This window comes from Schistocerca nitens, chromosome 4 (genome assembly GCF_023898315.1).
Source record: "Schistocerca nitens isolate TAMUIC-IGC-003100 chromosome 4, iqSchNite1.1, whole genome shotgun sequence".
NCBI lineage: Eukaryota > Metazoa > Arthropoda > Insecta > Orthoptera > Acrididae > Schistocerca > Schistocerca nitens.
The window spans coordinates 686,598,074-686,625,770 of record NC_064617.1 but is presented as its reverse complement, the minus strand read 5'-3'; the positions used below and the strand labels follow the sequence as shown (position 1 = coordinate 686,625,770).

At 43.1% G+C, this 27,697-nt stretch overlaps 1 protein-coding gene across 1 annotated transcript in view; it reads right to left on the bottom strand.

Annotated features, from left to right (window-relative positions):
- The window catches only part of LOC126252989 (uncharacterized), a 999,773-nt gene that overhangs the window by 679,991 nt on the left and 292,085 nt on the right, over positions 1 to 27,697 (bottom strand). The window lies entirely within an intron of this gene.

Below are 27,697 nucleotides of genomic sequence, written 5' to 3'. Positions count from 1 at the left end.
AGGATCCTACGCAGTGCCGTAGGGGACCGCACCGCCACTTCCCAGCAAATTAGGGACACTGTTGCTCCTGGGGTATCGGCGAGGACCATTCGCAACCGTCTCCATGAAGCTGGGCTACGGTCCCGCACACCGTTAGGCCGTCTTCCGCTCACGCCCCAACATCGTGCAGCCCGCCTCCAGTGGTGTCGCGACAGGCGTGAATGGAGGGACAAATGGAGACGTGTCGTCTTCAGCGATGAGAGTCGCTTCTGCCTTGGTGCCAATGATGGTCGTATGCGTGTTTGGCGCCGTGCAGGTGAGCGCCACAATCAGGACTGCATACGACCGAGGCACACAGGGCCAACACCCGGCATCATGGTGTGGGGAGCGATCTCCTACACTGGCCGTACACCACTGGTGATCGTCGAGGGGACACTGAATAGTGCACGGTACATCCAAACCGTCATCGAACCCATCTTTCTACCATTCCCAGACCGGCAAGGGAACTTGCTGTTCCAACAGGACAATGCACGTCCGCATGTATCCCGTGCCACCCAACGTGCTCTAGAAGGTGTAAGTCAACTACCCTGGCCAGCAAGATCTCCGGATCTGTCCCCCATTGAGCATGTTTGGGACTGGATGAAGCGTCGTCTCACGCGGTCTGCACGTCCAGCACGAACGCTGGTCCAACTGAGGCGCCAGGTGGAAATGGCATGGCAAGCCGTTCCACAGGACTACATCCAGCATCTCTACGATCGTCTCCATGGGAGAATTGCAGCCTGCATTGCTGCGAAAGGTGGATATACACTGTACTAGTGCCGACATTGTGCATGCTCTGTTGCCTGTGTCTATGTGCCTGTGGTTCTGTCAGTGTGATCATGTGATGTATCTGACCCCAGGAATGTGTCAATAAAGTTTCCCGTTCCTGGGACAATGAATTCACGGTGTTCTTATTTGAATTTCCAGGAGTGTATTAAGTGCCTCTGTGCACTATTTTCTGCAGTATTATTTCCGAAAACAGCTGCTGTGTTCTCCATCCAAAATGGATAAAATACGAGGGTAAATGTAGACAACACCAAAGTGATGAGAATCAACAAACATTTCTAAAGGTAAATGGTCCTATTAAGGATAGGCAGTGGGAAACGACCGCATTAAAGATCCTTGCGGTATGCGTTGCAAGTGGATGAAACTCACAAGCGTGGCAAATTATAAGAAGAAGATTCCCGGAGTAACGCAGTCGCATTCGGATCTCCGGGTGGGTGCTTTCTCAGGAGAGCAGTGTTATGTATTAACTAATAATATGGAGATAGAAAGGAAAGTATGTCGACAGAGAACTGGAAGTGGGATGTAAGAACGATGAATAGATGGGACGAACTGGGGAGATTAAGGGCTACAGCATTAATATTTTGGGACTAAGTGAAGTTCCATACGAAGGAAAATGAGAATTTGAAAAAGGAAGAATACAATTTAATATTCAAAAAGGAGGAGAGGAAAAAATTCTGTTGGAGTCATAACAAGAAAAATATGTATAAGAACGTTAATTAAGTTGTTCCACTGAACGAAAGAGTGACAGCAATGAAGATGCTTAGTGACCCTTGTGGATGTTTGGATCCCTCAGGTTTACATGCCAAAATCCGATTCAGAGGAGGAAGAAATGATGAAATAAATGAACAGATAACGGGCTTATACGAAGAAAATGGAAATGGTCAAGTAAAACCTACAATGGTTGGAGATTGGATAGCAAAGTAGAAATAGATAAACAGAAGAATGTAGTTGAAGGTTGTGGACTAGGGATGACAAGAAAGGGGAACGAAAGTTAGAACTCTCTCTGGTCACTTTGATCTCTGTGGAAGAACAGGAACAGTTTGTAAAGCATTTGTTCATCAAAAACCAGTAGTATTAATATTGTTCAGACATAGGGTGAGGAACTGGAAACTGCTACAACTTGAAAAGAAAATTCAAAACATTGATACGGTGTCTCAACACGCACACTCTTCCGAAATTCTCTGATTATCTAGCTTAAGGAGTTAGAGACCATTATTAGTTTAATGTCAAGTAACAGTATTCACGGTAAACAGGTCTCTGTTCTTAACAGCATACAATTATTTTTCTTGGACAAACATCGAAGCAGCCACGTAAATATTAAGCTAATAGTACGAGGTACAGCAGCGGTTTAATACAACTAAAAAACCTACAGCTTTTTCCATAATTACGGATTTCCTGCTGAGTTACTTTTTCATTATATTCAGTATAAACATAAACGTGTAATAGTGTAGGATAATTTCTTATTAATTCACTGTATATGATTAGTTTCTGGCATCTTCGTACTCCTCTTTTTCATGTAAACCTTGACCCAGTCCACAACCGTGAAAGTTCCCTTTCGCGAAAGTGTGTACGAAACATGGTGAATTAACGAGCGATAGGCTGACACACGTTACGTAAGTACGCAGTTGCACAGCCTGTATTGTTTAGAACAACATGCATGAATGCATGCATGTTATAAGGAACATGCACCGTTTTTGTTAACAACACAGGCACTGCAATATTGAAATTATCCGCCGATGCCGTGCAGTGACTTCCAATTAAAACGCCCTCCCCTGTACGGGAATTACATAATATGTGAGTACAGGTCGTGACGTAGGAACAAAGATATATGGAAGTCTGGGACTGGCCGTGAGTCGTGCACGGAAACCAAAGTGCTGTTAAGGTTACCGCTCGCGTAAAGCGGGAAATCTGGGTTCGGACCCTGATCCGGCACAAATTTTTACTGTCGACATTCCTTCATACAGCTGATGGTTGTTCGTATTCGCAACTGTGAATACACTTACTTAATGTACCTTAAGAAATAATTTTAAATTATAGACATAGAAGTAACCAAACAAAAGAAGTTGCAATTAAAGAAAAGTATGCATTGTGGCTCAAACATATAACACGAAAGAGGGATAATGTAACAAAAGTAATGTGACACGAGTAACGAGCTAAACAGCCTGATTATTGATATTTACACTACAACTCCAGCGTCGTAACTGCCAATACTTTCAGGCCAGTCATCGTCCGCACCAAAAATTAGTCACTCATGGCTCTATTGGTCCATCGGTCCATCTTTTGTCTCCTCTAGTTGATACTCGAAAACTATAATTGCGTTGGCTTCCGCGGCCAGAGCCAGTCGACATAAAAGTTTTCTGGGTAGGGGACCGCGTCAAATTGTATAAAACTACTACTGGAGAAAATCCAACTTTTCGGTCACGGTTGCAGCGGCCTTCTTCTGGGTCTACTGGTGTGTTCTAGCTATGCAGTGTCCCGTATATTTTGTTATAACTGTTCACTGCGCATGCTGTTACGTCATAATTTTAAAAAAAGATAGTTCATTTCATTGGTCACATAAGGAAGAAGGAGAGGGAACTTTATTTTAATAGGTTACTGCCGTGGAGGGAGGGGGGGAAGGAGGGGGAGCGTAACCTCTGTTGTATATTGGCCGGCCGGAGTGGTCCAGCGGTTCTAGGCGCTACAGTCTGAAACCGCGCGACCGCTACGGTCGCAAGCTCTCTGCAGATTTGCTGTGTTGCCCTAGACGAATATAGCGCTCGTGTTCCCGAATGCGCGTTCTATTGGCCTGCCAGTCTCGCCGACGTATGCCTCTCCACATTCGCATTCCACCTTGTGTACTCACCTTGTCCTTAGTGGAGCCTAGCATGTCCTAGATCCTGCGACCACTATAAAAGACAGGCTGCACCCCAACCCGGCGAAGGTGTTTGCCTATTCGGTCACTAATATTTTTCACATAAGGTAAGCGCACTGCTGGCTGCAGTTTGTCTATTTCTTGCTTCTCTTACTCGTGGTCATCGACAAGGCTGTGTGGATCGATTTATGGCTGTAGCCATTGGCTAGAAACGTTGTGCATAGCCTTTTACGCTCAGGTGCTATGTTTGGAGCATCACTTAGGCGCTGCGCACGGATTACCAAAGAACGGATGACCGAGTTGTTCTGCGCTAGGACTGAGCGTGCAGATACCTGTTTGTATGTGTAGGCTTGCAATACACTCTGTGCCCCAGTGTGCCCTGCGTTGTCCTGCATACTTCGAGGTCCAGAAATGGAGCTGTACCATTCTTCTCTAATTCGAGCGTGAACTGTATCTTCCCGAGCATGTTGTTCAAATATTCGTGAAACTGGTGTGGCTCCGTTTCATCATGGGGCCATATAGCGAACGTGTCGTCTACGTATCTGAACCAACAACGTGGGCGTAAAGGAGCTGAACCAAGGGCCGTTGCGTCAAAGGCTTCCATGAATTTGTTGGCTGCCAGCCGAGATAGGGGAGACCCAATTGCTACGCCGTCTGTCTGCTCGTAGTATTTTCCTTGATATTTCAAGTAGTTGAAGTCAGGCACAACTCAACCAGGTCGCATATATCTGGCGGGACATGCTCCTGAAGGATGCGGATAGTTTCGTCTACTGGCACGATCGTATATAGTGACTTCACGTCAAAGCTGACCATGATGTCCGTATGTAAAACTGTTTCTCTCTTTAGGCGTTCTATGAGGTGTGTCGAGTTCTTCACATAAGAGTCCGTCTTGCCAGCTAGACGTCTTAATTTGCAGGCTGGATACTTTGCCAAATTGTAAGTAGGCGAATTTATCCCATTCACTATTGGCCTCAAAGGATAACTTTCCCTATGTATTTTTGGAACACCGTAAATTCTAGGAGCGACTGATACACAGGGAACCTAATTGAGCAAATTGAGCAAGTCAAAAACGCGTTGGTCCATTTCTGGTCCTTGCTAGACGTTATTCGGCTTAGCATTGATTGGTAGAGTTGTTCAGTGTCCTCCTGAGGGGTATCGAGCTAAATTATGTCCAATTGCCGCGTCAGACAGTCAGAATCCCGAGCTGGTTGGAGGGCCCTGCTCATAATGCTCCAAACATTCTCAACTGCTGACTAAGGTAGAGTTTGGAAAGCACGAAAACAAGCAGTAGAAACTCTCCCCGAATGCGGGCGGGCATTATCTTGCTGAAATGTAAGCCCGGGATAGCTTGCCAGGAAGGGCAACAAAACAGGGCGTAGAATATCGTCGACGTACCGCTGTGCTGTAAGGGTGTCGCAGATTACAACCAGAGGGGTCCTGCCATGAAAACGAATGGCATCCAAGACCATCTCTCGTGGTTGTCGGGCCGTGTGGCGGGCGACAGACAGTTTGCTATTCCACCGCTGTTTGGGGCATCTTCAAATAGTTCTTCGGCCTGGAATCTCATTGACTGGAGTAGAACTGTCTTCAGTGATGAGTCCCGTTTCGAACTGAGCCCCGATAACGAGCTAAGAGGTGTGTGGCGACGTGGTCTAGGGTATCATTTCTTTTCATAGCAGGACCCCTTTGGTTGTCATCCGCTGCACTCTTACAGCAAATTGGCAACTCGACGATATTCTACGCTGCGTTTTGTTGCCCTTCATGGCAAGCCACCCTGAGTTTACATTCAAGATAACGCCCGCCCACACAGGGCGAGAGTTTCTACTAGTCTTCGTGCCTGCCAAGCCTTGCTATAGAAAGCAAGGCTGCCGAATCCCTTTCCAATTGAGAACATTTGGAGCGTTTGGGCAGGGCCCTCCAACCAGCTTGGGATTTTGATGACGGGCCAGTTCGCCAGAACTTGGCACGATATTCGTCAGGAGGACATCCAACATCACTGCCAGTCGATGCTAAACCGAATAACTGCTTGCATAAGGGCCAGAGGTGGACAAGCACATTATTGACTTGCTCGATTTGTGAAACTCTTCCTCTTGAATAAATCGTCCAATTTTTATGAAATTGTATTCATTTGTTTGTTTGTCCATGTGTATCACATCTACTGATTTCCGTCCCATTAGTATAATTCCTTTGTGGTGCGTCGTTTTATTTTGTCTTAGAGTGTATGTAGTTTCAACACATTAGATGCGCTGTCCCAAATACTTTAGTTGTCAGAAAGGCATGCATCTTCCGTCGTTCAGGCACCATTCCCAGACTTGACCTAATTAGACGTCTTCCTCCTGTGAGAAATGTAGTCAATAAGTTGCAGAGGTGGTAGACATTGTGAGAGTGCATTACTACTATCTGTAAAAATTTGTTACAGACAGGTGACAGCGACGTCAGTTATTGATGCAGAGAGGGAAAGGAAAATGCCTAGGATCAGCCTTTTGACCACACTTCGGAAATTCGTCTACAGAAACGTGACAGCAAATGGGAAAAATCTTTTCGTTTTTGGACCAGAGTCTTTGATGCTGTTTATTTAATCTGCGGGGTTTTATTAGTAAGTTAACTACACAGTAGACGCAAAAGTTAAATGTCAAGAGACCATTCAATGGTCATTTAGAGTAATGAAGTTTTCCTTCAAACTTTAACAATTATGACACAGCAACGTTTCATTACTATAGTCAATTATCAATAAAGGTGTCTAGCGATTTTTGGTGATTCGTACCACAATAGGTGAAAACGGAACCCTTATAGAATCACTTAGGTTTCCGTCCGTCTGTCTGTCTGTGTGTGTTAATGCAGTTAAAAGATGTCGTCATTTATGTTATATATTTTGATATTTGATATTCGCGAACTCATTCATGAAAACCTATACGGTGAAACTTCCTGGCAGATTAAAACTGTGTGCCGGACCGAGACTCGAACTCGGGACCTTTGCCTTTCGTGGGTACGTGCTCTACCAACTGAGCTACCCAAGCACGGACTCACGCCCCGTCCTCACAGCTTTACTTCCGCCAGTGCCTCGTCTCCTACCTTCCAAACTTCACAGATACTCTCCTGCGAACCTTGCAGGGCTAGCACTCCTGAAAGAAAGGATATTGCGGAGACATGGCTTAGCCACAGCCTAGGGGATGTTTCCAGAATGAGATTTTCACTCTGCAGCGGAGTGTGCGCTGATATGAAACTTCCTGACAGATTAAAACTGTGTGCCGGACCGAGATTAGAAAAAGTGGCCCTGAGCACTATGCGACTTAACTTCTGAGGTCATCAGTCGCCTAGAACTTAGAACTAATTAAACCTAACTAACCTAAGGACATCACACACATCCATGCCCGAGGCAGGATTCGAACCTACGACCGTAGCGGTCACTCGGTTCCAGACTGTAGCGCCTAGAACCGCATGACCACTCCGGCCGGCGGACCGAGACCCGGACTCGGGACCTTTGCCTTTCGCGGGCAAGTGCTCTGCCAACCTATACGGTATTTACCGTTGACCTAGAATCATTAAATTAGGCAAGAAGCAAGATTTAGCAATACAAATAAAGGGAAACGTCCGAAAATTGTCAACTTGTAATTATATCACACAAAAGAATATTTCTTTTGCCATTTGTTATTCGACTTCGAACTTGAAATTAAAACATTCTCTAAAGCTTTGAAATTCCTGGGATTGATACCTTACCAGTATTAATGTTGATAACAGGCAAAAATCGTCGAGATTCTCGATTCCCAGCATGAATAAACTATCTTTATATTTAATTACTATTGTACGGAACCCTCAGAGCGCGAGTACAAATATTAAGTGTTTCAAATCAAACATAACTTTGCGTCTACTTACGGTTGCGTATGTTTTCATCAAGACCGGAATAAACGTCCGGATGGACCTCACTCAACTCAATATAACAACAATAACGAAATTTACAACTGTAAATGCGTTTCTACTTCCTAGTCCCGAGTCGCGCATTAAGTTGTATCACTGAATTTGTCTCATCGAGAAGCCCGGAGCAACAACTAGCGCAGTTCCACTTACAGACTCGCATTCGGGAGGACGACGGTTCAATCCCGTCTCCGGCCATCCTGATTTAGGTTTTCCGTGATTTCCCTAAATCCTTTCAGGCAAATGTCGGGATGGTTCCTTTCAAAGGGCACGGCCGATTTCCTTCCCCATCCTTCTCTAACCCGAGCTTGTGCTCCGTCTCTAATGACCTCGTTGTCGACGGGACGTTAAACACTAACCTCCTCCACTTGCAGAAACGAAATTTCTGTTTTTATCTCGATCTTTCTTACGGTTATTCTGACATGTAGCTCACTGTTTTCTGAGCCCCTTGAGACTACTCACCTACATGAAAATGATTTAGCACTAGCCTTTACGTTTCTAACGATATTTGAAGTGAAAATGTTTTAGGCCTAAACCTGTACATTGGGAATAGCATGTAAGGAACAGCGTATATCTTTACAAGAGCTTGACACGTATACCCGTGAGCAGTTGAATGAGATGTAGCTGCTGTGTTTGAGAGCGAACGCTCCTTTCTCCATCACGAGTGTAGTATCTTGGGCGTGTCAGACCTGGTCCTAGCGGTCGGGATGACAGTCGAGTGGCGGGTGGCAGTCGTGCCGTATCAGCGTAGTCGATCGTGTCCAGATCGCGAGTGCCACACGGTCTGAGGGCGCCTTATCACGGCGTCCTCCCTCGGGCACCGGTGTTTATGTCGTCCTTAGCGTAAGTTAGTTTAAGTTAGGTTAAATAGTGTGTAAGCCTAGGGACCGATGACCTCAGCAGTTCGGGCCCATAAGACCTTACCACAAATTTCCAAAAGTTCGCGAATTCCCGACACGTCGGACGCGCTGTGTCCGGGGTCATGTGTGGCAATGGGATTTTCACGTGACACCGTGAATACCTCACTCGTCCAGACAACTGCCGCTAACGGTCAGCTATCAAATGGTTCAAATGGCTCTGAGCACTATGGGACTCAACTTCTGAGGTCATTAGTCCCCTAGAACTTAGAACTAGTTAAACCGAACTAACCTAAGGACATCACACACATCCATGCCCGAGGCAGGATTCGAACCTGCGACCGTAGCGGTCTCGCGGTTCCAGACTGCAGCGCCTAGAACCGCTCGGCCACATCGGCCGGCACAGTCAGCTATTGTGGGCGACAACGTGTTACTGGCAAGAGTCGCCGTCGAAAATTGAAAATCGTAACAGATAATAGACGGGCCACAGTGCAGCAGATCATTTAGCAGTTTAGTGCTCCAGGTCACACTAAAGGTGGTAGGAGTAATCCACTTAATTACAGACCCTTATCGTTAACGTCGACATGCAGCAGGATTTTGGAACATATATTGTGTTCGAACATTATGAATTACCTCGAAGGAAACGATCTATTGACACGCAGTCAACAAGGGTTTAGAAAACATCGTTCCTGTGCTATTGACAAGGGATTTCAGATCGATTTCGTATTTCTGGATTTCCGGAAGGCTTTTGACACGGTACCACACAAGCGGCTCGTAATGAAATTGCGTACTTATGGAATATCGTCTCAGTTATGTGACTGGATTTGTGATTTCCTGTCAGAGGGGTCACAGTACGTAGTAACTGACGAAAAGTCATCGAGTCAAACAGAAGTGATTTCAGGCTTTCACCAAAGTAGTGCTATAAGCCCTTTGCTGTTGCTTATCTATACATACGATTTGGGAGACAATCTGAGCAGCCGTCTTCGGTTGTTTGCAGATGACGGTGTCGTTTATCGACTAATAAAGTCATCAGAAGATCAAAACAAACTGCAGAACGATTCAGAAAAAATATCTGAATGGTGCGAAAAGTGGCAGTTGACCCTAAATAACGAAAACTGTGAGGTTATCCACATGAGTGCTACAAGGAATTCGTTAAACTTCGGTTACACAATAAATCAGTCTAATCTAAAAGCCGTAAATTCAACTAGATACCTAGGTATTACAATTACGAACAACTTAAATTGGAAGGAACACACAGAAAATGCTGTGGGGAAGGCTAACCCCGCGGGACTGCTACGGTCGCAGGTTCGAATCCTGCCTCGGGCATGGGTGTGTGTGATGTCCTTAGGTTAGTTAGGTTTAAGTAGTTCTAAGTTCTAGGGGACTTATGACCTAAGATGTTGAGTCCCATAGTGCTCAGAGCCATTTGAAGGCTAACCAAAGACTGCGTTTTATTGGCAGGACACTTAGAAAATGTAACAAACCTACAAAGGAGAGTGCCTACACTACGCTTGTCCGTCCTCTTTTAGAATACTGATGCGCGGTGTGGGATCCTTACCAGATAGGACTGACGGAGTACATCGAAAAAGTTCAAAAAAAGGTAGCACGTTTTGTATTATCGCGAAATATGGGAGAGAGTGTCACAGAAATGATACAGGATTTGGGCTGGACATCATTAAAAGAAAGGCGTTTTTCGTTGCGATTGAATCTGCTCACGAAATTCCAATCACCAACTTTCTCCTCCGAACGTGAAAATATTTTGTTGACACCGACCTACATAGCGAGGAACGATCACCACGATAAAATAAGGGAAATACGAGCTAGTACGGAAAGATTTAGGTGTCCATTCTTTCCGCGCGCTATACGAGATTGGAATAATAGAGAATTGTGAAGGTGGTTCGATGAATCCTCTGCCGGGCACTTAAATGTGATTTGCAGAGTATCCATGTAGAAGTAGATAACAAGAACAAATCTTACCATCGAAATGCGCCTCCTCGTTAAGAGGTGCAGAAGTTATTGCCCCACATGCCTTCCTTCGCTTGCCGCACGCCACAGAACAAAATCATGCTATATGAGCACTGGACGCTTGAAGATTGGAAGGAGGTAGCTTAGACTGATTAGTAGCTGTACACTTTGATATATGATAATCGCGTTACACTACATTTGCCGCATCATTCAGGTAGGTTGTGAAAGTGTTCTTTTGTGAGTGACGTTCACACTTTTTAAGTCATCAATCTTCTGACTGGTTTGATGCGGACCGCCAAGAATTCCTCTCCTGTGACAACCTTTTCATCTCAGAGTAGCACTTGCAACCTTTGTCCTAATTATTTACTGGATATGTTCCAATCTCTGTCTTCCTCTACAGCTTTTGCCCTCTACAACTTACTCTAGTAGCAATGAAGTCATTCCCTGATGTCTTAATAGACGTCCAATCATCCTGTCCCTTCTCCTTGTCTCCTTTGCTCTCAGATTCTGCGCAGAACCACCTAATTCCTCATCTTATCAATTCACCTAATTTTCAAAATTCGTCTGTAGCATCACGTCTCAAATGCTTCGATTCTCTTCTGCCCCCGTTTTTCCACAGTACAAGTTCCAGTACCATACAAGACTGTACTTCAAACGTACTTTCTCAGAAATGTATTCCTCAAATCAAGGTCTATGTCTGATACTAGCAGACTTCTCTTGGTTATGAATGCCATTTTTGCTAGTGTCTGTCTGCTTTTTACGTCCCCCTTACTCCATCCATGATGGTTTATTTTGCTGCCTAGCAGAATTCCTTAACTTCGTCTACTTCGTGATCTTCAATATTCCAATGTTCAGTTTTTCACTTTTTTCATTTTTGCTACTTATCATTACTTCCGTCTTTGTTTGATTTATTTTCAATCCGTATTCCGTAGTCATTAAAATGTTAATTTCATCCAACAGATCCTGTAATTCTTCAACTTCACTAAGGACAGAAATGTCATCACTCAATCTTAACATCGATATTCTGCCACCTTGAGTTTTAATCCCACTCTTAAACCTTTAGCTTATTTCCGCCATTGCTTCTTCGATGTATGGACTGGACAGCAGGGGTGAGAGACTCACATCCTTTTTAATCCGGGCACTTCGTTCTTGGCCTTCCACTCTTATTGTTCCCTCTTGGTCCTTGTAAATATTGTATTTCTCCCATCTTTGCTTATAACTTGCCTGTATTTTCCCCAGAATTTCGAATATTTTGCACCATTTTTCTATGTTGACAAAGCCTATGAACGTTTCTTGATTTTTCTTCAGTCTTAACTTCCATTATCAACCGCGACGTCAGAACTGCGTCTCTGGTGCCTTTCCCTTTGCTAAAGCCAAATCATCGTCACCTAATACATTCTGAATTTTCTTTTCCATTCTTCTGTGTGTTATTGTTGTCAGCAACTTGGATGAATGAGCTGTTATCTGATTGTGCGGTAATTCTTGCACTAGTCAGCTCTTGCTGTCTAAGGAATTGTGTAGATGATGATCTCCGAACTTCTGATCATGTATCGCCAGTCTCAAACATTCTAGTTACCAACGTGAATTGCTGTCGCTTCCTCCAGTGATTTTTGAAATTCCGATGGAATGTTGTCCATCCCTTCTGGCTTGCTTGATCTTAAGCCGTCCAAATCTCTTTTAAATTCTCACTCTAATACTAGGTCACCTATCTCTTCCCTGTCGACCCCTGTTTGTTCTTGCACCACGCCATACGACAAGTGCTCCTCCTCACAGAGGCATTCATTGTACTCTTTCCATCTATCCGCTCTCTGCTCTACATTTAACAGTGGAATTCCCATTACGCTTTTCACACAGTGAGACATTTTTTGAATATTTTCAATTATTAACCCCTCAAAGTGGAGCGGGCTACTCGAATTCTCACTCATTGTATACGCAGGGCCATTTCAACTAAATAGCTGGGCAAAGGGCGTTCCTGTTGGGAAAACGTGGGAGAGGATTTTCAGTTCCGGCATTTACCTCGCAACAACCAGGAAAAACCTCCCGAAAACCATGGTCATAACGTGGGAATGGGAACTGTTTTTTATTTATGTAGTTCTAGGACAATATGTACCTCACAAAAAAATAAAAGCCTATACTTCGAACGGAAAGAACCCTGGCAGCTAGCTCGCTTTGCCAGCTCTCAAGTGAGAAGTGCAAAAGCCTGTCACCACTACTCACCGAAGGCCATAGTCGCCTAAAATTGCGGCAACTATAGAAATAGAAACAAAACCGCGTTTCTCGACTGGTCGTGGAAAGAACGCGAAGCAGTTGCGCCAAGCATACTGAAACTGCAAGGAACCTTCTCCCGGCATACGGGCGATAAAAACTAAGCCGGCCGAAGTGGCCGTGCGGTTAAAGGCGCTGCAGTCTGGAACCGCAAGACCGCTACGGTCGCAGGTTCGAATCCTGCCTCGGGCATGGATGTGTGTGATGTCCTTAGGTTAGTTAGGTTTAAATAGTTCTAAGTTCTAGGGGACTGATGACCTCAGCAGTTGAGTCCCATAGTGCTCCGAGCCATTTGAACCATTTTTTTGATAAAAACTAAACAAAACTCCGCCTGAACAGGCCATAAAGGCCAACAGTACAGGCCGTCCGTCGTGTAAACCTCATCTCATAGGCGTCACTGGATGCAGATATGGAGGGGCATGTGGTCAGCACACCGCTCTCCCGGCCGTTATGTAAGTTTACGAGACCGGAGCCGCTACTTCTCAATCAAGTAGCTCCTCAGTTTGCCTCACAAGGGCTGAGTGCACCCCGCTTGCCAACAGCGCTCGGCAGACTGGGTGGTCACCCATGCAAGTGCTAGTCCAGCCCGACAGCGTTCAGCTTCGATGATCTGACGGGAATCGCTGTTACCACTATGGCAATGCCGTTGTCGACCATTTGGGCGATAGTGTATGTAAACCGCGCATACAGAGTAAAGTCGACGATAGGTCTGACATAGTCTCTCACGGGCGAATGACACGATTACACACTGTCCAATCATTTGTGCGATTACAGTAAACGAAGACGACCTCTATCTTCGGGAAGACAAAACATCACTCCATTATTCCCGAACTGTCACGTCTTTCTGAGGAATACTCAACGACGATGACGCTGCTTGTGTGTCGTCTGAGGTCATGCGACCCGAATCCTGTTGAGCACGTGTGGGACGACATCGACAAAAATGTGCGCGTCTTGGACGCAGTTACGACCGATCCCCGTGAGTTAAGATCGGCGGTTGAGTGGTTAGGACTAGGATGGTTCATCATCCCTTTTGGTGTCTCGTGGAGTTCTTATAATGTAGTTCCGCCGTCATCGGAATTCAACGGGAAGCTATGCGCTCCTAGGTAGGTATCTCGAGTTAAAACACTTTTAGTGTACTATACCACAAAACTACAAAACAGAATTTAATGAAGTTTAGGAAACATGAAATTGTTAGATGATTATTGATTTCAAGGACTTCAAAAGATTCAGATTCCTCCCTTTGATTCTAAGAAGGGGATCATACGAAATTCCCTTCACCGATTTTATTCATACTGACAGGGTGTGTAGGACACGACAAAGACTAAACACGAAGACGCATCACTCAACCGTTTTTAAGAAAATCAAATTTGCAAATTGTGGTGGTGTTTATGTACTTTATAGAGCCATCAGTATTCAAGGAGTCCGCAGCCGATCGAGTAAGCACTTAGTTTCATAAACGCCACGTCTCTGGATAGAATCTCGCCGACTGTAGCTTTCTTTTCACGTAATTCTAATAACAGATATATGACTGTGTAAACTATCTATAAATCAGTTATTTATTATTTTTCCACTCTTTATCCTGAAAAGTGTGAAAGAGCTCCTTTCTTACGGAGATAAAAATAAAAAAATAGTCTACATCAGAACTTTCTATCAAATCAGTATAGTCATTTTATTCATATTGTATCTACAAGCCCATACATATCCGCATCCCGTGACGCCTATGGGCTAAGGATGACACGGCGACCGGTCGAAACCATTGGACCTTATGGTGTGTTCGAACGGTGTTCTTGTTACATTTGTGACAAGTATAATGTGTAACCTATGGGACTACGCACGAATCAGGATGACACTGGTCGTAGTAACATGGAAAACAATAACTATTGCCACATACAGCAATGAAGGCCGAAGTTTTTCATGTTTATCTCTTTTCCATGTGTCTACCGCAAAACAAACTTGAATTACATTCTTAAACGGTTCTCTGTTTTCAAACAATTTCGTAGCGCACAACGCATATCACGTGATGTTGATACAGACAGCTCACAGGAAAGAGTAGCACCGGCAACGAGATTCAGTCGCGAAACCTCGCCCTTACGAACCTAAAGGATTACTCGCTTGGTTCCGACTCCTTGCAAATTAGCGATCATACAAACTATGTAAGTACGCCTACAGACAAACTCGATATTCTCGACAACGATTGAATGTCATGTCTTGTTATTTAGATATGTTGAAGTGCGAGTCGTGCCCTACACATATTGTCAGTATGAATCAAATCGGCGAGGGAAGGTTTGTACGGCCCCTTGTAAGTGACTGTAGTCGATGCGAGTGACTTTCATTCCATGCGTACTCAGCAATTTTCAGCCATGTTCATATTCAGCCAGTTTAGTTACTACATCTCTGCCTGATTTACAAATACAAAATAGAAATTACAAAGTTAATTAATACACTAGTTTTGTTGCTTCTTGTCTTTGCTGCTGAGAACATAGTGTGTTGTTGTCCCCTATTTAAGGTGAGATTCAGCAGTTTCTATGTTTTGGCCAAATTCTACGACAGTTGTCCTAAACACAGTATGTGTTCGTATTGAGTTACCAGTACATGGCAATTTATGTTGATCTGGAAACACTCTAACTCGGCTTGGAAAACACTGTAATCTACAATCAGTAGCTCTCCTACAGTGTGACAACTATTGAACTACGAGGTGTGGCTAGAAAAAATCGGACTAGTACTGGTGAAACAATAAAACGAATGCAATAAGGCTGAAAGTCGCGTGGCCTGTCACGTGACTCTCCCTCCGCCTACTGCTCGAGTTTCATCTGCCTCCTGCACTCAGTCTGCCCGTGGCGTCTGTTTTAAGTAGTTGACGTTTTGTCTGCGCGTCGGAAAATGTTGAGTGTACAGAAAGAACAGCGTGTTAACATCAAATTTTGTTTCAAACTAGGAAAATCTGCAAGTGAAACGTTTGTAATGTTACAACAAGTGTACGGCGATGATTGTTTATCGCGAACACAAGTGTTTGAGTGGTTTAAACGATTTAAAGATAGCCGCGAAGACACCAGTGATGACACTCGCACTGGCAGACCATTGTCAGCAAAAACTGATGCAAACATTGAAAAAATCGGTAAACTTGTTCGACAACTTCGCCGTTTAACAATCAGAGCAGTGTCTGAGTTAACAGGAGTTGACAAGGAAAGTGTCGAACAAGTTTACCGATTTTTTCAATGTTTGCATCAGTTTTTGCTGACAATGGTCTGCCAGTGCGAGTGTCATCACTGGTGTCTTCGCGGCCATCTTTAAATCGTTTAAACCACTCAAACACTTGTGTTCGCGATAAACAATCATCGCCGTACACTTGTTGTAACATTACAAACGTTTCACTTGCAGATTTTCCTAGTTTGAAACAAAATTTGATGTTAACACGCTGTTCTTTCTGTACACTCAACATTTTCCGACGCACAGACAAAACGTCAACTACTTAAAACAGACGCCACGGGCAGACTGAGTGCAGGAGGCAAATGAAACTCGAGCAGTAGGCGGAGCGAGAGTCACGTGACAGGCCACGCGACTTTCAGCCTTATTGCATTCGTTTTATTGTTTCACCAGTACTAGTCCGGTTTTTTTCTAGCCACACCTCGTATATGAAATAAAATCGCCATAACTTCTGAACGGTTTGCGTTAGGACGTTCAAACTGCACGGTTGGCTACGGGGCATGATGGCAATTAGTATGTTGTATGGTTTGGTTTAGCGATGAAGCCTACTTTCATTTGGATGGGTTCATCAATAAGCAAACCTGGCGCATTTGAGGAATGAGAATCCGCATTTCGCGATCGAGAAGTCTCTTCACGCTCAACAGGTGACTGTGTGGTGAGCAATGTCCAGTCACGGAATAATCGGTGCGAAATTCCTTGACGGCACGGTGACTACCGAACACTACATGAAGGTTTTGGAAGATTATTCCATCCCATTATCCAATGTCACCCTGATTTCGACAAGATGTGCTTCGTCGAAGCAGGAGAGTGTTCGATGTCCTGGAGTAGCACTTCGGGGAGCACAGTCTGCCTTTGGAGTACCCAGAGGCCAATGGCATGGGCCTCGATTGTCCGCCATATTTTTCGTATCTGAACACATGCGACTCCTCTTTGTGAGGCTATATTAAAGACAAGGTGTACAGCAAAAACCAGAAACCATTGTTGAACTGAAAACAGCCATTCAGGAGATCATCGACAGCATCAATGTTCCGACACTTCAGAGGGTCATGCAGAATTTCGCTATTCGTCTGCGCCACATTATCGCCAGTGATGGCAGGCATATCGAATATGTCATAACCCAAATCTGAATATCTGCAGTGACGTTTATATGTTGAATAAAGTGTGTGCACACTGTAGTCCGTAACTAATTTAAGTATTTTTCATACAGTTCAATAATTGTCACCCTGTATGGATCAAGTCATAGTGTTCTCGGATACTGCCTGAGGTTGAACTGCAGTTAACTTTCTCACATAGTTATTCAATTGTCTTGGGATCACTTGTAGAGAAGGAAAAGTGTGTTCATTCCATAATCGTCTAAGTTTCGTCGTTGGTGCAGAAGTCCTAACAAGGGGACCGCGCTCTTATGGTATATTCAGGTGGTGGCCAGAACTGAAAGAGACAGAAGCAGGAGCTCCGGATGGCCAAATATGTAGAAAATAAATAGCTTATTTGGCGCGGATCGAGAGGGGCTCTAGCCGTTTATGTGAGCGTAGCTTTCCGGCAGCGGTTGGCGTAACGGAAACAGTGCAGAACAGTGATCAAAGGGTCGGAGAGACTTTTGTATCTTCAATTTTTGCATTATTTACACAACAAAAAAACAGAAATAATAGTATATTGTATTTATTAACATCGTCTTGAAAGGCATGAAAAGCAAAGTCAGAGGAAAATTTGGGATTGCAGAAAACTTTCCGAGAAAGGACTGTAATTAAAAAGTACAGGACTTCGTATTCCATTAGTTTAATTTTGACATTCGAGCAGCTCTCGGCAGCTGCACGCGAAATATAGGCTCCCAGTGCAATGATTTCTTCATAATCATCGATATCATCATCATTCATTACACATAAACGGACCGGTTAGGCCCATGGCAGAAGAAAAAATATACAAATACAGAAACATAAAACATAACAAAATGATCAACACACCCAGTCTATGAATCACAACTAGCTAGAACTATAACATCTAGAAAATGGTTATATTTACTTGTATCTCTGGCATTCCCAATGCTGGGTGCTGAAACTGCGCCGGCAGGTGTGGCCAAGCAGTTCTAGGCGCTTCAGTCCGGAACCGCGCGACTGCTACGGTCGCAGGTTCGAATCCTGCCTCGGGCATGGATATGTGTGATGCCCTTCGTTAGTTAGGTTTAAGTACTTATAGGTCTAGGGCACTGATGACCTCAGATGTTAAGTCCCCTAGTGCTCAGTCATTTGAACCATTTGAATCGAACTGCTTCTACCAGGGTCACTGAAGTTCTGTCTTTCCACCACGTTCGCGGACGACCTCCTCGACGTCTTCCAGTTGGCTGATGTACAAATACTTTGTTAGGCAAAGTACCCTCTGCTAGGAGAAAATGTCCTGCCCGCTGCAGTCTTCTTCTTGCAAACACTCTTCCGGTACCAGCTTTCTCAAACCACCGATGCAGATGTACATTGTGCCTTCTTTCCCATCTTCCAGTTCCTGTACTGCATAGTGGACCATACGTTTTTCTTAAAATCTTCCTCTCAAATGCACGGATGCGGTCTTCCATTGTCTGTGTGCTTGCCTATATCTCAAAAAAATGTTCAAAATGTGTTTGAAATCTTATGGGAATTAACTGATAAGGTCATCAGTCCCTAAGCTTACACACTACTTAACCTAAATTATCCTAAGGACAAACACACACACCCGTGCCCGAGGGAGGACTCGAACCTCCGCCGGGACCAGCCGGCCTGTATCTCACAACCACACTACATAACCAGTTACACTAATGACATGTCCAACTGTTTCTTGCTTTCCTAGGATAAAATGCGTAACAGGCGTAGGTGGTTTAAACTGCAATATACCCGGTTCGCATTTATTATTCTTTGCGGAATATGCCAAGAAAATTACTGCTTCCGGTGTTTTTACGATGAACAGCACGCAGCTTGGTCGACGTCATCTCGACCCTCTCGCCGCGAGATGATCATTTTAGCTATGTTGCGTACTGGGCGTTGTCGTTTTACGTTTTAACCATCGCCATTTGTTGCCCTTTTTTTTAAACCACTTACGTTCTAATGTATGTTTGTCGTCTGAGTTCTAGGCTATTTTAGCGAACGACGCGATGGCTGTCGACGCGTTATACTTTTTATCAGTCTTAGTAATATGGCGAAGGCCATTTAATCTTTGGTTGGCCATTTAACCTTTGGTTCAGGACCTCCGGAAGTCCTTATTCTTAGCTCGCTTTCGTTCCGTCGATTGGGCTTAGCGTGTTGTCGCTTTAAAGTTATTTTACTTCTTGTTGATCTAAAGTTACGACATGGGCGCTTATGAACTTAGCTCTTTTGCGCCGTAAAACAACAAAATCAACTGTAAAATAATAAAAATTTAATTTTATTAAAAAGAAAAACATTTCCTAATGTTCTGCAAAATTATATTTATTTGGTCACTAACTGGCTTGTGGCTTGTTGTCAGCTCAAGATGGCCTGAGAAGCCGAAAGCCGGTTCGTGACCAAATAAATATAATTTTGCAGAACATTAGGGAGTGTTTCCCTTTTTAATATTGTTATGTTCCGGCAAGCACCGACGAAAAATTCACTTAACGTTATATGGAATTTTATCTAGGAAGTTCTGGCGTACAGCTTAAAACTCCTTCCTCGAAATGTATTTGCAATCCCAATTTTTCCTTTGCTTCTTCTTCTCATGCCTTTTACGAAAATATTAATAAATACAAAAGATTGCGTATTATTTCGGTTTATTGGCAGTGTAAATAACAGAAAAATTGAGAATAAAAAATAAAAACATTGCCGCTTAGAGACTCGGCCCCACAACCCTCGGATTACCGTCCTGCACTGTGGCCGCTGAGCCAACCACTGCTTGATCTATGCTCACATAAATGGCTCGTGCCTCGCCAGACCCGCACCAGAAATGCTATATTTTTCTAAACGCGTGGCTCTCTGGAGCTCCCACTTTTGTCACTTTCATTTCTGGCCAAGACCTGCATATACCATAAATTTGGACATAGTAAGTGATGACGTGTAGGCGCGGACCTCTTGTAAGACGATTACGTATTTCACTCCTCCTTCAGTAGCAACCTGGCAGAAATAAGCTAAACGCAATATTTTATACTGAATGACGACCGAAAACGATTCTTATATTAACATCGGAACTCTGTGCAGTCGGCAAATATGACTGAAGGGAATATCGCCAGTTTTATTTCCAGCAGTCAGTTTTAAACCATACGAATTAATGCCGGTGCGAGAAAATCACGATAAACCAAGGGACCCGTGCAAAACTTCCGCACTTCTATAGTTTTAAATAATGACAGTATTTGTAGTAGGTATAGTCTCTGGGGATAAGAGTAAGAGAAGTTTAAAGAGAAACACGAATATAAAATACAAAGCAGTAAATCAATGCAAAATGTATACATTAGAACGTAGTGATCGCTTCTTATTTGTGTATCACTAGGATCGCAATAGCCTGTAACTGTATTCTGAGATTTTAACTGCACTTCGTACTTCATGTAAACACGTTAAGACGTAGTAGCAGTAGGTAAGTCACAATTCACAAGGCGACAATGACGAATATGTTTGTCGTTTCGGAACGTAAATTCGTTTGGGAAAGTTAACTTGTGCGACTAGCAGGGATAATGGGCTACCGCAGCGGTCATGGTTATTGTATACGGAACTGCTACATACAAATTAGCCGGTTAATAAGTATTTTAATATAAATAAAATAGTATTTGTAATAATGTAATATGAGACAGGAGGCTCTTATTCATGGTTAATAAGTTAGCTTCATAAAACGTAGGTATGAAACTGGGCATACATGGCGCCCTTTTACCTATGACAGTTAACTCTCTTTTATGTTAAAATTTTCCAAAAATAGTAAGTTTTAGTACAAAATCGATCCACAATGTCAGAAGCCGGTTAAAAAAAGCTCATTCGTACCTTTAGGATTATTATGTGTTGAGAAAAACGGATCTAGACTTGAGGAATAATGTACGATTTGCATTTCCTACTGTCTTAGTGCAAATGATATCATAAAAAGAAAATCACGGCCTTTAGATCGTATATTGTCTTACAGTTAGACATGTGCCCGATTCATAATTTCATATGAAGGTCTAAATGAAGATTAGCATGGAAAATTAAAAAATTTCACTGCAAAGGAGTCCGAACAATGATGAAATAGGCCTAAGTATTTCATAGAGAGTAACTCCGACCAAGTGTTTTTACGACAACACTACATCAGGTACAAGAGGTGTACATAGTTCATGCAGAAGGGCTCGCTCGCTGAATGTCCATTTTAGTGAAGGGGTGAGGAACCTTCTGGGGGAGAGAATGAAATGGCAATTGTAGAAAATGCGTGTTGGGTCGCTCCATGATCCTGATGACACAACTACTTCCGCAAGTGGTCCTGCATATTTTGCAGGACACATTACGTTTCCTTAATACTTAGATTTCGGTACAAGAAGTTCTCTGCAAGATAAGTTTGTAAATGCCTAAACATTGAGCAGAGATGTTATCCCTATTTGACTGGATACTGCAAGTGTTTTGGACCATCTTCTAACAATGAATTAACGTTGGACACACTTCTACGCACCACGAAAGAAAGTAGCTATTCTAACAATGGATGCACTAGACCCCCCGCCCCTCACATCCAAGGAAGTTCAAGGCTGAAACGACATCATTAAGACTGCTTACACCTGTCTTCCGAAAATGGAATGAGATGAAGAACACGTGACTGCCTTGTAAAATGGTAATAGCAAAAGTAGTGGATTTAAAATAAAAAATTAGCGGAAGAAAATTTTTCGATCTTCTAGGGATGCTCAAATCCTAGAAAGAAATACTTTCAAGATGAAACAAAATATTTTTGTATTAAAAATGGTGCAAGGATTGTATCAATAAAATGCGACCGAGGACAAATATCTAATGCAATAGTTTATTTTCGCATTTCTGTATTGTTTCAATCTGTTCAAGGACAAAATCCCAGCGACTACACACTAGAACTCTTGTCCATGTTTCGAAGAATCACGCACACAGAATGAAACGCAGTCTTTTGTTGAATCTGTTGCTTTTACTTTATATTTGTGCTTATCTAGGAAACAGAGCTCGATTTTTTTGGCGTTCTGTATGTGTCGTGTCTCCTCTTTCTGCAGACCACTTTCGCGTGGATTCAACAATATTTTTCCGACACGATGAGTAAGGCTTTCATTACATACGAGGTGTGGTTATAAAATAAGGGGAGTATAGCTGTAAACATTTTATTTCTAAACCATACATATTTAGTTATTGTCGCCTTCAATATACTCCCTTCCTCTCTCCCTACAACGCACAATGCGAATTTTCCATTGTTGGAAACAGTGCTGGAAGTCTTCCTATGTGGGCTCCTAGATGACAACCTTTCCATTCGTTGCTTTAGCGGACTGAAATCTTGTTCCTTTTAGTGTAGATTTGACCCTGGGGAACAGATAACTCACATGGTGCTAGGTCAGACGAATACGGTGGGTGGTATAACACAAGGATGCTGTATTTCGCTAGAAACCGTTCAAACGACAGTGCGGTACGAGCAAGTGCGTTGTCTTGATGCAGAACCCATGATTTGTTCTTCCCATTTCGGGTCGTTCTTTTTTTTATTTGTTCACCGTGTTGAGCAAGAACCTCAGTGTAGTAAAGTTGATTAATAGTTCCATGTATATCGAAAAAAAGTCACCATCGCTTTGAATCTTGGTTTGCTCATTCGACCTTTTTCGCTCTCGGTAACTTTGGGCCTCTCCAGTGCCTGGATTGACGCTTGCTTTCTGGATCATCAGTGAAGAACCAAGGTTCATCACATGTTATCACTCTTTACAAGAAATCTGGATCATTTTCAATAGTATTCAAAGCGTCAATACAGAAATTTTCAGGAGCTTCTTTTCGATCGATCGTGAGAATTTTCGGCACGGTTTTCGTACACACTTTTCTCATGTTAAACTGGTTCTGTAAAATTTGCCTTACGCATTCTTGGCAGTTCCTACCGTTTCAGCAATCGATCGAATACTCAACTGACGGTCAGATCAAATCAGATTACCTACTTTTTGATATTTTCATCAATTTGTGATGTTGAAGGGCGTCCGGGTTGTGAGTACTCATCAAATCGTCACGGCCATCTTGGAAACGGTTGAACCACTAAAAACTCGTGTACGTGATAAACAGTCTTCGCCGTTCACTTCTTTTAGAAAAAAGACATGTTTCAATAGAAGTTTTTTCAAGTTTCATGTGAAACTCCACGACACAAGGATTAGAAACGTGAACATGTCCTTACAGACTTCGTGAATGTATAAAGACACACACACACACCAGAAGTTACTTTTATTACAGTCATTATCACGTATGATACACATATTAGAAATGTAATTTCACGACAGTCATAATTTTTTCAGTCATTATTACATACGATGCAATGAAAGTTTCCTCTTGCGTTCCCTACAGAAGATAACCAACACTTCCTCAGCGTTCATCGTTGACCCAATACCTTGATGGATATGCGTCAGTACCAGTTCATTTAAAAGATCTTCTGTCATCCTGCTGAAGAGATATATTTTTTCAGACGGCGTAAGGTCTGAAGTTCTCTCCACAGTGCTGGTTGTTACAGGAAATGTGTACAACTGACATAAGATTCTAATATTTGGCAGCGCCTCTACTGGATACTTCTCCATATTTTCGTCAATTTACTGCCTAATGTGTAGCTCTCCCTTCAAAGTCACAAAACAAGGGAGTTCGCCTTCGTATGGTTCAGCACTTTGCAAAACATGCTCTATATCTTTATCACTACAGTTTTGGGACAGCAATTTTTGTAGATATCTGATTCTTTGTAGCTGAGTTGTTAGGGCTCTTCATGACATTTCATTTAACAAATGATCGAGAAGAGGTACGAACACTGACAGACGTTAATACTCTTCTACAGATTGTGCGTGAAAATTGTGTCTATTGGTCTGTTCAAAGCATAGCTACGTGAACAGAGTGCAACGTACAAGCATTTCCGAACGTTCTCCATCGATTAGGAATATTGTCCATTTATTTATACATTCAATTAGCTTTTACTCCTGGCTTCGTTCGCGTATCAATGGTATTGTTGTGATGAGTGAGTATCGGAGAAGTAAACCTCGCGATGTGCTCCGTCCCCTCCGCTGCCCCATCGCACGAAATCAGGTGTTATAAGTATTTGTATGTTTGTGGCATCACAGCACAAACACGAAAGCGTCAACTTCAATCAGATTTTTTATTTATTTAAAGGCTAGTTTAATCAGAATTGTGGTGACGTATGTTTGATGAAAGTTTGTTCAGCTTAAAATTAATCTCCCATATAAAGTAAAAGTTTGCCGGCAGCAACACGTTGCCCAGTCAATATGGGGTAGGTAATTTGATGTCATATTACAATATACTGCAGATCTCAAAAAATCTTACAAAACATTTCGCGAGAACATATGTTGACTTTTAAGGTTCGCCCTCAGTCACCATTCTTGTGATGTCTTTCGGATTCGCTGCGCCAGGTGCAATCAAAAGACTAAAATTAATATGGATGAACTGTAAAAGCTAAGTACATGCTCTCGTGGACTTCTGCGTAGATCTTTTGACATCTACGGTTTCGTACTTTCCAATCTGACATAGCTCTTTTCGCCTGCACAGCGTATTGTAAGCGTCCATTGCCAGCAGAGATTTTGCTGTCCTGATTCACTATTATCGACATTATCATCTCTGACTACCGATTCAATTTTTTTTAAGTAGCCTTTATTCTTTGTCAGTGTTCAAGCTATCCCCATGCCAAATTCCATCAAATTCGATTCAGTGGTTCTGCCATGAGAAGGTGACAGACCGACAGAGTTACTTTCATATTTACAATGTTGGTACCTTATGCGTTACTCATTGTGCCTTTCAACAAGAAGTGAAGTGCTATATCATGACACATACGCTAATTCGTGATAAAAACGCCAAACAGAACACAAGGGACTATTTGCCAACAAGAGGAGTTTAGCGAAATGTCAAGTCGCACAGAACAACAAATGTATTGACTGTAAGAAGCCTGACGATGATGGAAAATCGAAACGTGGCAGCATTATTTCTTACTAACTACGAAAAAGATCCAGAGAGATCAAATATTTATCGAAAACAGCTTGAACGCATCCCTAGAAATTTACAGATTTTTCACAAAGTGCATAGCGAGTAAAATCTACACGAAAGCTCATTTATCTGCTACGCAATCATGGAACGATAAACGACGTCATGTTTCTTTGTACTTTTATCGTAAATTCTGACAAAAAAGAAAAAAAAAAGGAGGCACAACAGAAGTCACATTTGCGTTCCGTTGGTTCCAGGCTTCCTGCATTTTTAAACTCACAACTACATGCTGTCTGTAAGTAAAAATTGTGATTAGGACGAGATTCTCTCTCTCTCTCTCTCTCTCCCTCCTCTCTCCATCTCTCCCTCCCTCCCCCTCCCCCTCCCACTTCACTTCCCTCCCACCCTCTCCCTCCCTCCCCTCCCCTCTCCCTCCCTCCCCCTTCTCACCCCTCTGGCCATCCCTCCCTCCCACCCTCTCGGACTCCGGGACGTGCGCCCCCTTCCCCCCCCCCCCCCCCCCGTTAATCCGCCCTCGCTGGCAAGCATTTCGCAACTACAACTTCTTACACCCGTCCACAATACTAGCGAGGAAAGCTCCCGCGGCCATTATCGATCGCGCTCGCCGCTGCTCAGCTTACAAGCCTGGCTCAGAGCGATGCTCCGATTTAAAACACTGATGCGGAAACGAGGTTTACAGTTTTCGGCGCTGCTTTAGTATTGTCGCTGTCGTCGTTTATCGCAACTCCGACGTAAACGTGTGTTTAGCCCACTGGTTCCGACTTTGCGCTAGTTTTATCGCCCCACTCGCCTGTCTGCGGATGTTGACCATTTTGATAGAAGGAGCCGTGGCTCTTTATCGCGGAATACTGCGGCGTCGTGCTCTCGCTGCTACTTGTTCGTCATTGGTATAGGCCGCGGTTACGAAAATACATTGTCGATAATTATGCCGACGCTGCGGAGGCACAGGACCGTTAGCTTCCGCTGTGATGTTAGTACGAAGAAATAGTGTCAAGCTCGAGTTTATTAAAAGTGTGTTTTTGCCAGTTTGATGCGGCTCGGCACGACTTTCTCACCTGTGCAAACGTCCTCATCTCAGAGCAGCTATGTAAAAACATTGTCACAGTAGCACTTACCGTAAACCCCTCCTCTGTTCCAAATAAAAATCATCGATCGCTCTCGTGCACATTTTTGGTAATTCCGTCACTGTCTGCATCCGTTTTAAGCGAGAAAGAAATTCGTAATAACCTTTAAAAATCTAAAAAGCGCTTACTCATCTGCTTCTCATAGATCTTCGTCGAAATTATGGCCCTTTCAATAATCATTGTCTTTTCTACTAGGCATAACGGTCCAGTTCTTTACCAATGAGGACTCTGCTGCGTAATGAATTTTTAAGCTTCGTTTTCATTTTCTTCGTGTCATGTCTCAGTTCAGTTCCACAGTTTGATTTACAGTCATTAATATTGCCATTTTTGATAGATCCTACACAAGATCTCACATCAGCATAGACATCGTCCAATTACTTGCACCATAACTCAAACTCTACGGTTTGTTTCACACAAATCAGCAAGTGCAGCGATACATAAAGTCGCAGTTCAGAGATTTTTGAGTACATAGATCTTTCCATCCAAAGAGTCTAAAACAATTCATACTGGTACTTCTTGTTAAATCTTTTCAGAGTAAGTCCTACAAACCCGAATAATGACTACACCTTCAAAGTATAATAGCAATTTTAAAATAATCTGGTAATAAATCTTGTGTTATTGTTATATAGCAGTTCTAATTTAAAAATATATGATAATTATTTTGGTTTCTAGATAAGAAAACTAACTTCAGTTGGATCGTGTCATAAATTTAACGTGAGAATCCTGCTCTACGACAGGAGTGTGTGTGTGTGTGTGTGTGTGAGAGAGAGAGAGAGAGAGAGAGAGAGAGAGAGACAGAGACAGAGACAGAGAGACAAGGAAGCACTCTCCAGTTCCGCTTTGCACACTTACTCTCTACTGCTCCTTTTTCGTACCCTACAAGTTATTCCCTGATACCTTAACACACGTCCTATCATCCTATATTTTCTTCCTGTCAGTCTTCTTCACACATTCCTTTCGTCGCCGGTTTTCAGACGTACCTCCTCATTTGTCATATTAGCGGTCCACCAAATTTTCAATACCCTTCTATAGCACTACTCTCAAAAGCTTCGATTCTCTTCTTTTCTGGTTTTCCCGCAGTCCACGATTCACTTACAGTGGTGTGTTCCATACTACATTATCAGACGTTCTTTCTCAAACTAAGGCCTATGTCACATACTATTAGAGTTCTTTTGGTAAGAAATACACTTTTGTCTCCTATCCTCATTACTTTGTCTGCCATGTGTTATTTTCCTACCAAGGGAGCAGAATTTCTCTATTTCCTCTATTTCGTGGTCCACAATCCTCATCTCATTTGTGCTACTCCTCATTACCTTCGTCTTTCTTTGGTTCAATCTTAATCCATATTCTGTGCTCAGTAGATTATTCACTCCATTCAACAAGTCCTCTAACTCTTCCTCTTCTTGCACTACGCAAAGGAAGCATCTACTCGGGTAGCAGAGTACTTTCGGAGTGCACACGGGGGTTTTTTAGGCTAGGCGGTAGTTTGAGGATCTCTCGCCAGTCGATACGCATGTAGGGAAACACACCGCATTCAGAGTGAACAAAGTTCGACTGTAGAAATTTTATCAGTAGATTCACGAAGTATTCGTGACAAAATACCCG